Here is an 8,872-nt window from a genome sequence, read left to right as displayed (position 1 = left end):
TAGGCTCAAACAATCCTCACCAGAATCCAATCAAGCAATCACCCCAGGTAAACAATTCTCCAAGCACATTCCACATGTGAAAAACAAGGAGCAGTAATAGAAATTGTTTTCTTTCTTTCCTCTGTGCTGCTCTATGAAAAATCCTGAGAAAGAAATGTGCTTTCCACAGATAACTTGGACAGACTTGAAAGAAAAAGTTCTTTGGGGGAAAAAAAACGAACAAACAAAAAAGGATTACAGTCTCCAATCAAAAGCAACCAAAAAATATCAGGCCCAGACAATACAGCTGAAGTGCTACAACTACTTTTTTATATTAATAAAATAGCAACGGGTAAAAGAGAGAAGCCCTCATAGACACAGAGACCAGCAGCCAAGGCTTGTCTATCCCTGACATCTACTGGCATGGTTTTTACATTTATGTTTGGTCCCTGCTTTTGGGACTAAACATAAATGCTTTCCCCTGCTTTGGCTCCCCATCCAATAAATTGTAAGTGGTTTTGACCTCAGAAATGTTATTTCAGAAGATGTGGAGCATATCTCTTATCCAGAGAGAAGGAGGCTTGCATTCCTTGATTACAGAAAAATGGACTTGGGCAGAATTCCCCATTCCATGGAAGTTCTATTAATTACTAGGCTGAACAGCATTTTAAAGGAATATCCTTGGCTCAGCTCTTGGAAAACAAGCACTGAGACCTTTACTTTGTGAATCTCAAGTGGATAGTGATATCTCCCTGCAGCCAAGTGCCATGTGGATATAGGAACTATGGAAGTTGTCCCCAGCTGCCCACGTTACCTGGATGTACCCATTCATGCAATTCTCTGCTCAGCTCTTACAATTCCATTCTGGTGTATCTTACTCTCCAAACTTATGGAAATGAGCCTCAGTGCTTCACTTTGGGTTGTGGAGTGCATTCCCATCCTAGAGTCCTGCAAGTCCAGCCTTATAACTCCTAACTTTCAGGTGCCTGGATGCATTACCAAGTGTAGCTATCAGCCTCTTACTCAAAATCATACAGAAAAATTTGTCCTAAACTGGCTAATCTCCCAGCAATTGTCAAGGACTTCCACATCCTTGCCCTTTACGTGATGATGACCGCATCACAGGCTGGGTAAGTTCTGAGGCAAGTTTTTACAGTCAGTTATTACACACACTTCAACTTTCGGCTTCTATATTTATTTCATCTGAGACATGAATCTTACCTCATAAACCGGAAACACAAGCCAAGCATTTTAATGATCACTTTTGAAATTACTTAAATATATGAGGTTGCAAATGCAAGACTTGGTCACACTGTCCTACGTCAGATAAAAATTCAATTAAGTCCTGTGGCACACTTGTGCAATCGTCACATATCTACTCTGAGGGAAGTCAATAGGAGTGTTCACATACATGAGTGCTCATGCATATGACTGAATTATATAACTGGTCTCTAAAATTGCTCCATTTTAGTAAAGTTCCAAGCTTAAAAGCCTTTCACAGAATTTTTTTCTTAAGGAGAAAAGAGTGAAACTCATACAATTTCCCAAGTTATGTCAAGAGAAAAGGCAGCTATCAAAGCACGTATGTATTTGGAGGAAAGCACTCTTCCCTTAACTTTCTCATCAAAGAGGAATATAAATCTCACCACTACTTTAAAAACTCTGAAAAGCAACAAAGAAATCACTCACCCTGTCAGAAAGAGTAGCAAGACTTTAAAACACAGATCACTGCCTTGCTTCTGACCTGGGTCAGGTATGAGGCACCTTTTAATTTCAAAAAATTTTGAGGGCAGGCAGGATTTCACCTCAGGCAAAGTCAAATGTATAATAAACACTTTTCCTTGTACTGCTGTTTTGTATTTATTTCACCCATTTTAAAATACCCCACAGTCAGTAGAAGCCCCCAAGTTTGTTTCAGAATAAAAACAAATGGAACAACCCTGAGTCAAGGGCTGCTTCCTTCCAAGAGCTATGCAAAACTTCTGTGGCTTCAGAGACTGCAATTTTCATTAGGGGTTTTTTTTTCCTCTTCCTGTTTGCAGCTCCACAGCTGAACATGTGTTAGAATGGATCCAAAGCTGAGAAACCAGGTCAAGTATTCCCACAGTTCAACATGTTTTTTTTCCTCAAGACCACACTAGTCTTTATCAGTAATTTATGGGATCTGAAAACTGTTGCTCCTTTGACTGTCAACATGAGGGCACAAACAAATTTTTCTCACCAGCTATTTTACATTTTGTTTTCAATTTATATAGCTGCTCAAATTGAAATCCCACACATCCTATCAGTTGCCCTGAAACTCACTCTGATAATGAAAACTCATTTCCTTTACTGAGCCACTGAGTAAGAAAAAGCAACTCAGGCAACTAGGCTTATGTAGTTATCATAAATACCAACTTTCATAGGGAAAAAAAAGGAATAAAGTTCAAGTCCTGCCTGAATTTTACCTCAATAATCCTTAGAGATTCAGGGTATATAGAAGGGGTTCTGGGTCCTGCTGTAAACTGTAGGTACTGTACTCAGGTCAGTTCTGCCACTCTAAATACCTTGAAGATAAGAGTAACAATATAAAGCCATGCAATTGTACAGGTCTCACACCTAGCGATCTACAAACAATGTAAAAAGCACTACGGATTAAAAAACCATTGTGATCTTCTAAAACACAGGCTAGAACTCAAAATAAGAATGTTTATGATTCTAGTATACCTCTTAGGGCTGCAAGGCTATATTCAGAGACCAGACATAATTTTAGAAGCCAGTTTTTGTAGAAATTCTGCAAAGTCTTTAACACAGCATTTCACTTTGAACAGAGCAAATAAGTGACTCTCAGGCACAAAAGGCATCAGATGCTATCAATAACAGCAAACCTCCAGAAAGCAAACTGAATTTACCACCATTTAAAAGATTGTCTATATGACTCTGATTTCCCTATGTGGATGCAAAGCTTGGACCCCCCACACCACTGAATGAGGGGCAAAAGCCCATCTTGCAGACAGATTCCCCAGAGAGCTGCAACTGATACTGCCAGCCCCAAACCCACTGCAAGTACCAGAGGACAGCCTCATCCTGCTGCCAGTGCCCTTGCCCCCATTCACGGGCTCATAGGAGCTTCTGTTTCCTTTATGCTAATACCTCTTAACATAAAAGTCTGCTAATTGCCCAGCCATTCTTAATTTGTCTGTGCAAAGAATTCATCCTCAATTCAGCCTTTACATAACACCTTTTGCTTTTTTTTTTGCCTTCACAGAAGTTTGGGCACTACTCCCACTCCTACTAGGCTGATAAGATCAAGCTTGTCAGGAAACTGAACATGTCACATTTATTCTACCGTTTTACCTGCAAATGCTGTTCTGCACAGAGAATTGCAACCTCGGGGACAGATCATTACACTGCAAATAAAGGCTATGAGGACTACCAGAGCACTGGGAACAACTGGAAGACTCACATAAAAGTTTTCCTGATAAAGGAATCAACTATAAGAAAATGGGAATATTTCATCCAAAGAAATCAAAACACAAAAGAAGGAACTAATTCAGAAATTGATATAGTTGAAGTACAAACCAGCCCAGATAAAGTGCAACACATAAGCATCAGACACCAAGAGTGGCCAGACTATTTAAAGCTTATGGAAAGCCACGGCAATATTCTATCTACAGAGGTCAGCTTTTCAACACTCAGTAAACCTTGCAACACAGTTTTCCCCCGAGCCATTGAATTCCTAAAATTTTTTCTGGTGATCTACATTCAGCACTGGACAGCATTTAATGAAGGGCCAGCTAATTGCTACCTACCGTTCTCACCGCTGGTGCTGAGGTGCTCGTAAAAGTCTAGGAAAAACAACACAAGGCAAAGTTAAGAAAACTAAACTACATGTTAAATTCTTACTTTAGGCTGACATGTCAAAACATCTCACATTCAAGGACACCGTTAGAGCTATGCCTTTTAACTGCATCATTAGGTGCTTTACTGACCACCATCACAACTCTCTTCCAGCTTCTTATTTCCTCTTTTGTTTACAGGGAAGCACAAAAAGCAATGTTGCTAGCCCTAAAATCTGGCTTGAAAACACAAGTGTACCATGAGGTTCTGCAAAAGCCTAGACTAGGAAACCCATCCTTGCAACAAGACCTGAGGAACAGCAAACTCGATTTCCCTTAATTGCCCAAACAACACAAACCACTCATTCTCCTCTGTGATCAACCTCACTGGAGCACCAGACAATTCTACCCACTTTACACTTGCTATCGCCTTGTTTTGCTTACCTCACTTGTACTTAAATTTGATCCCATTGCAGCTCCAGTTGCATGTAAGTCCAGTGTTAAAAGTTACTGAGTCGTATGGCTGGCAGGAACTCCTCATGCAGATTAGGGGTGGAGGAATAGGGATTTTATGACGAGGCTCTCCTGCCCCACCCCCCTGATTATTTGCAGTCATTAGGCAGTCCCCTCCCTGCTTCCTGCAGCCTATTAGAGCACCTCAACTGAGTCAGCAGAATGAAGAGCAATTCCATCAAACACTGCCATGTGTGATGTTCGGGGAGGATGCTGAAGCCCCTTTCTGCCCAGGTGTTATTCTCTTGAAACACTACTGGGAATGAAAAGTTTTGCATTTATGCAACAGGTCTAACCCCCAAGCAAAGTGCTTCTGACTAATTAAATTATAGCTCTGGGAGTATCTCTACACTGCCACCATCATGCTGCGAGGTGGTAGAGATGTCAGCAGCTTCTTTCCAAACCATAAACTCAAATACCTGTAGCAGCCTTCCCATAGCAGCACAGTTCAGGCAGTTCAGCAAGGTGACTCAATTGTAACGACTGAATGACTGCAACAGCCCCAAAGCTACTTTGAGCATCTCTGTGCTACATTTAGCAACCTCAACAAATGCTGAGTATTTTTTGCCTGGATATTTATTGTATATATCGGAAAAAAAGTTAATCCATGTTCAAAAATCTTGCAGTTTGGTATTAAATCAAACAAGAGGGAAGGGAGGAGCTATTAGCAGCCCATGAAACTTGGGAGTGGAAGGGTGAGGCAGGAGAGAGGGTTGTGCTCTCCTGCGTGGGCCCGGGGAGCACAGCAGTTCAACCATCCTCAGAGCTTACTTCAAAGGGCTTCTGTGTGTGCTGGCTCTCACAGTGAGCCCAGCAGACACACTGTGAGAAACTCCAGGGCACAAAACCCTCCCTGGCTGCTCTACACCCCAGTGTACAGTGACTCACTGCCTTGTAAAGTGTATCAGAGTAGCTCTAAACTAGCATGCATGTGCAGGCTGGTAGATTTTGGAGCATGCAAGAGCAGACTCTGGCTCTGCGAGACTCTTTCTGGCCTCTCTGACTGATGATAGAGGGCAGCAAGTACTCAGTCTTGTGTAATGAAATTGAAGTGATTAGTTTAAATCAATCTTACTTGTATTGGTGTTGAATTCACTTGATGCAGGCAAAGAAAGCAACCTTGTAAATTGCAGTGGATGCCACCTAAGTGCACTCCCCTGTGCCATGTAGGCTGGTATCAAAATAATTCTGCACAGAGGAAGAGAGGTGTTGTCCAAGGAACGTTGCTGGAGTAAAATCCTCTTTTCAGATACAAGTCGCTTCCTTGCATGTTCATGTCTGTGTCATAAACACATGTGATGCCTCTTCATAAGATCTTATTCAAAATAAGAATAAGAGGTACTCTCTGGTGGTTTCCATCTGAAGTATTTAATGGCTAGCTGCTTGCTCCATAGATACACTTACACTGTCTTCTCAGAATCAAAGAAAAATAGCCCAAATGTGAATCTGCAGCATCTGAAATACTCCTTAAAGGAATGACCAAAAGGTACTTGCAATAAACATGTGCATCTCCACTCCAAAGACAAAATATCTCCTGTAACTTCTGTCTTTATATCTGTGTTAAACCCTTAGGAACAAATTCAGGTGGAGCAGTCACAACTGAGAATCACTTACTTGCCCTCTCACACAAGTTCTTTCCAGCTTCTGAAAGAATATTCCCTGGAAATATTCCAGTATTAAAATTTAAAGTAAGAATCCATTTTCATTAAAAACATCTGCAAAACTATCAAAGGAAAGAGGGTAGGCTAACCAGCTCACCTTGCCCAAGTTGTACCAGCAGGTATATACACCTATACACATTTATATCATCCCAGCTGTTTCACAGCCGATAAAAGACTCCCTGACACTACATTCTCTTACCCACATTGTTTTTAAGATCCATACATGAGACAGCACTTCACAATTTATTGAATTATTCCAGAGTCAGTGCATGTTACCCACTAAATGGTTCCCTGATGTTCAAACTGTTTTCCTCATCTCAAAACAATGTCATCATTGCCATTCCCAAAACATGTTCCTAAATATCTCTCCTTCTCCTGCTCATGACCACCATCAGGCTTTTTGGCTAGCATTTTCTTCCTTATCATTACCTGTCCACATCATACAAGAAGGCTTTGGAATGCACTATCTTTTAAAGACCTGGCATCTTTATAGCAGGCAAGAATAGCAATCTCAACATTTTCTCATTCATGCAGTGAATACCTGATGGAACTAAGCACTGAATGCTCACAACACCTGTGACAGTGAGTCCTTGTCAGCACTGAGAGAACTTTGTGGCTTATTCACTGGTGTCTACTACACCACCTCCTTAAAATAAAAAATCATGAATTTGCAGTTTGTCCCACTGGACTTTTAGAAGCAGAAATGTGTCCCTAGGATAATAATTTCAAAAATATTACAACTTTCAAGGTTTGTATCATAATGGGTTCTTTGCATTTTTCATTAGTTCTTCCACAATTCAATGACAATTTCAAAGACAACCATAAAGCACACATTAAGCAAATTCATGTGTGAATTTATCCAAAGCCTAAAGAGCCATATATTGCCTCTTTTTAGCAATCACATTTCCACATTAATAATGTCAAATTGCCAGAGATCATCGTATATATACTAGTTACTTGGATTTTTGAAGATTAGAGACTGTGTAACTGATGACAGAACATTCCACAGTTTCTTTAAAACTCTGAGCAGTAACAAGGAGAGTAAAAAGGACAATATTTTTCCTCTGCTATCATGCACTTTCAAGTGCACATTTATATGCACATGATTTTGCATCTATGTATTAATCAAGGCAAGCAGGAGAAAAGATATAATTCTCATCTAAACTGGCCAGCTGCAAACACTAGTTTCCCCAACATGACATTCAGATAATTGTATATCCGACTGCAATAGGTCGCAGGGAGGAATAAGAGCTGCTTTCAAGACTCCACAATTACCTCATGTACCACTTTGTCACCTTCTGATAGTCCAGGACTACAGAAATATATGACTAATGGGGAACTTCATTTTACTGCAGGAGAAGAGTATCCTTGTACCATCCTTGGGATGACAATGGGAGCAGTCATCATTTACACACCCTGAACATAACAAGAAGGGTAGACATTCAAAGCACATGCTAGAGGTGTTAAAAAATTATACAGATGCCACATTAGAAAATAATTACTCAGTATTAACAAATTAAGTAATTTAACAAACATACTACCAGATGTGTAGCTGAAGATTTTCCCTGGGTATTTCCTTTCACTTTGTTTTCCTTCTTTTTGTATATTTCCACAAGCTACAAAATCTACGAAGACCTCATCCTGCCAGTCAAAGAAGAGCAAGCAGCTCAAGTCCAATTCTAGCTGCACAAAGGACTTGAACTCAATAATCTCCACAGACAAGATGTACCAGGGATGACAAGTGTCAACTTTTCTATCCCAAGGTGTTGGATTTCAGACTCTGAAAAACTTAACTTTGACTTGGTAATTTTTGGCTTGACACTAATTTTAAGGAAGTCTCTGGTATAAGAAAACCAAACAGAAACGCCCAAACACAAAACCAAACAAAAATATCCCCCCATATATATATATACATAACATTCATAATAATATGATTAATATGCTAGCATTTTATTTTCATGTTTCTATGTACCACACCTTTAAGACACCCGTTCTTCAAAACTCTACAATATTCTTTCAGTCATTGGTGAGAGAGATCACACTAGGTGGAGGGGTGGGGGATTATATTTTTGCTTGGGACACTATCCTGATTATGACATATACGAAGGAGGGCTTGTACTTTCAAAAGACTATTGAGAAACCACACTAAAACAACTCCACATGCCCTTGATATGTTTTAGAGATAAATTCTCACTCCTCCTACTCACTCACATGAAGTAATTGGGCTGCTTTACCATTCAAAAATCATCACTAAAGTGTTCGCCCATCTGTTAATATATGCAACCCTGCCCTCAGATTTGTTGCAACAGAATTTCAAATGAAATCCTCATCTCAAAAACCAGTAGCTCAAATCCTTTATCTCTGCCCCTCCCTGTGCTCTGTAGATCCAACAGCACCTCTCTTTACTTTTGCAGGAGCACTCAGAGGTTGCCTGACCTTTCCAGGTTCATTCAACACTTCAGGTACTCTTCAAGCAGCTATTTCACTGCCCTAACCCCAACAGACCACAGGTGTGAGGAATACCAGCACCAGCCTGTGTCAGCTAATTACCCAATAATTAGGCAAAACACATAGCCCAGGACCTTTACGGGGAAATCTAGAGCCAATTCTGAACCAATTCAGTCTGAACCAATTCTCAGAATATCAGGAAGTTACCAGCTAATTAAAGGGGTAACTTCATCTGCAGTCAGCCTAAGAGATGTTTGAGCCCTAATAGAGTCTGTAAAGATTCACAGCTAATTGTTTCCAGGATCATGACATTACATTCAGCAGAGCTTGTGTGACAGGTCACAAACAGGTGCTTACCAAAAAAAAAAAAAAAAAAAATTGCTGACCTACCTGGATCTTAAATAGAACAATTGCATCAATGCTGAATCATTTTGAAAAATCCAGCTGATATGT

This window comes from Lonchura striata, chromosome 6 (assembly GCF_046129695.1).
Source record: "Lonchura striata isolate bLonStr1 chromosome 6, bLonStr1.mat, whole genome shotgun sequence".
Classification (NCBI taxonomy): domain Eukaryota; kingdom Metazoa; phylum Chordata; class Aves; order Passeriformes; family Estrildidae; genus Lonchura; species Lonchura striata.
The sequence above is the reverse complement of the archived record's forward strand: the minus strand, read 5'-3'. Positions refer to the sequence as shown.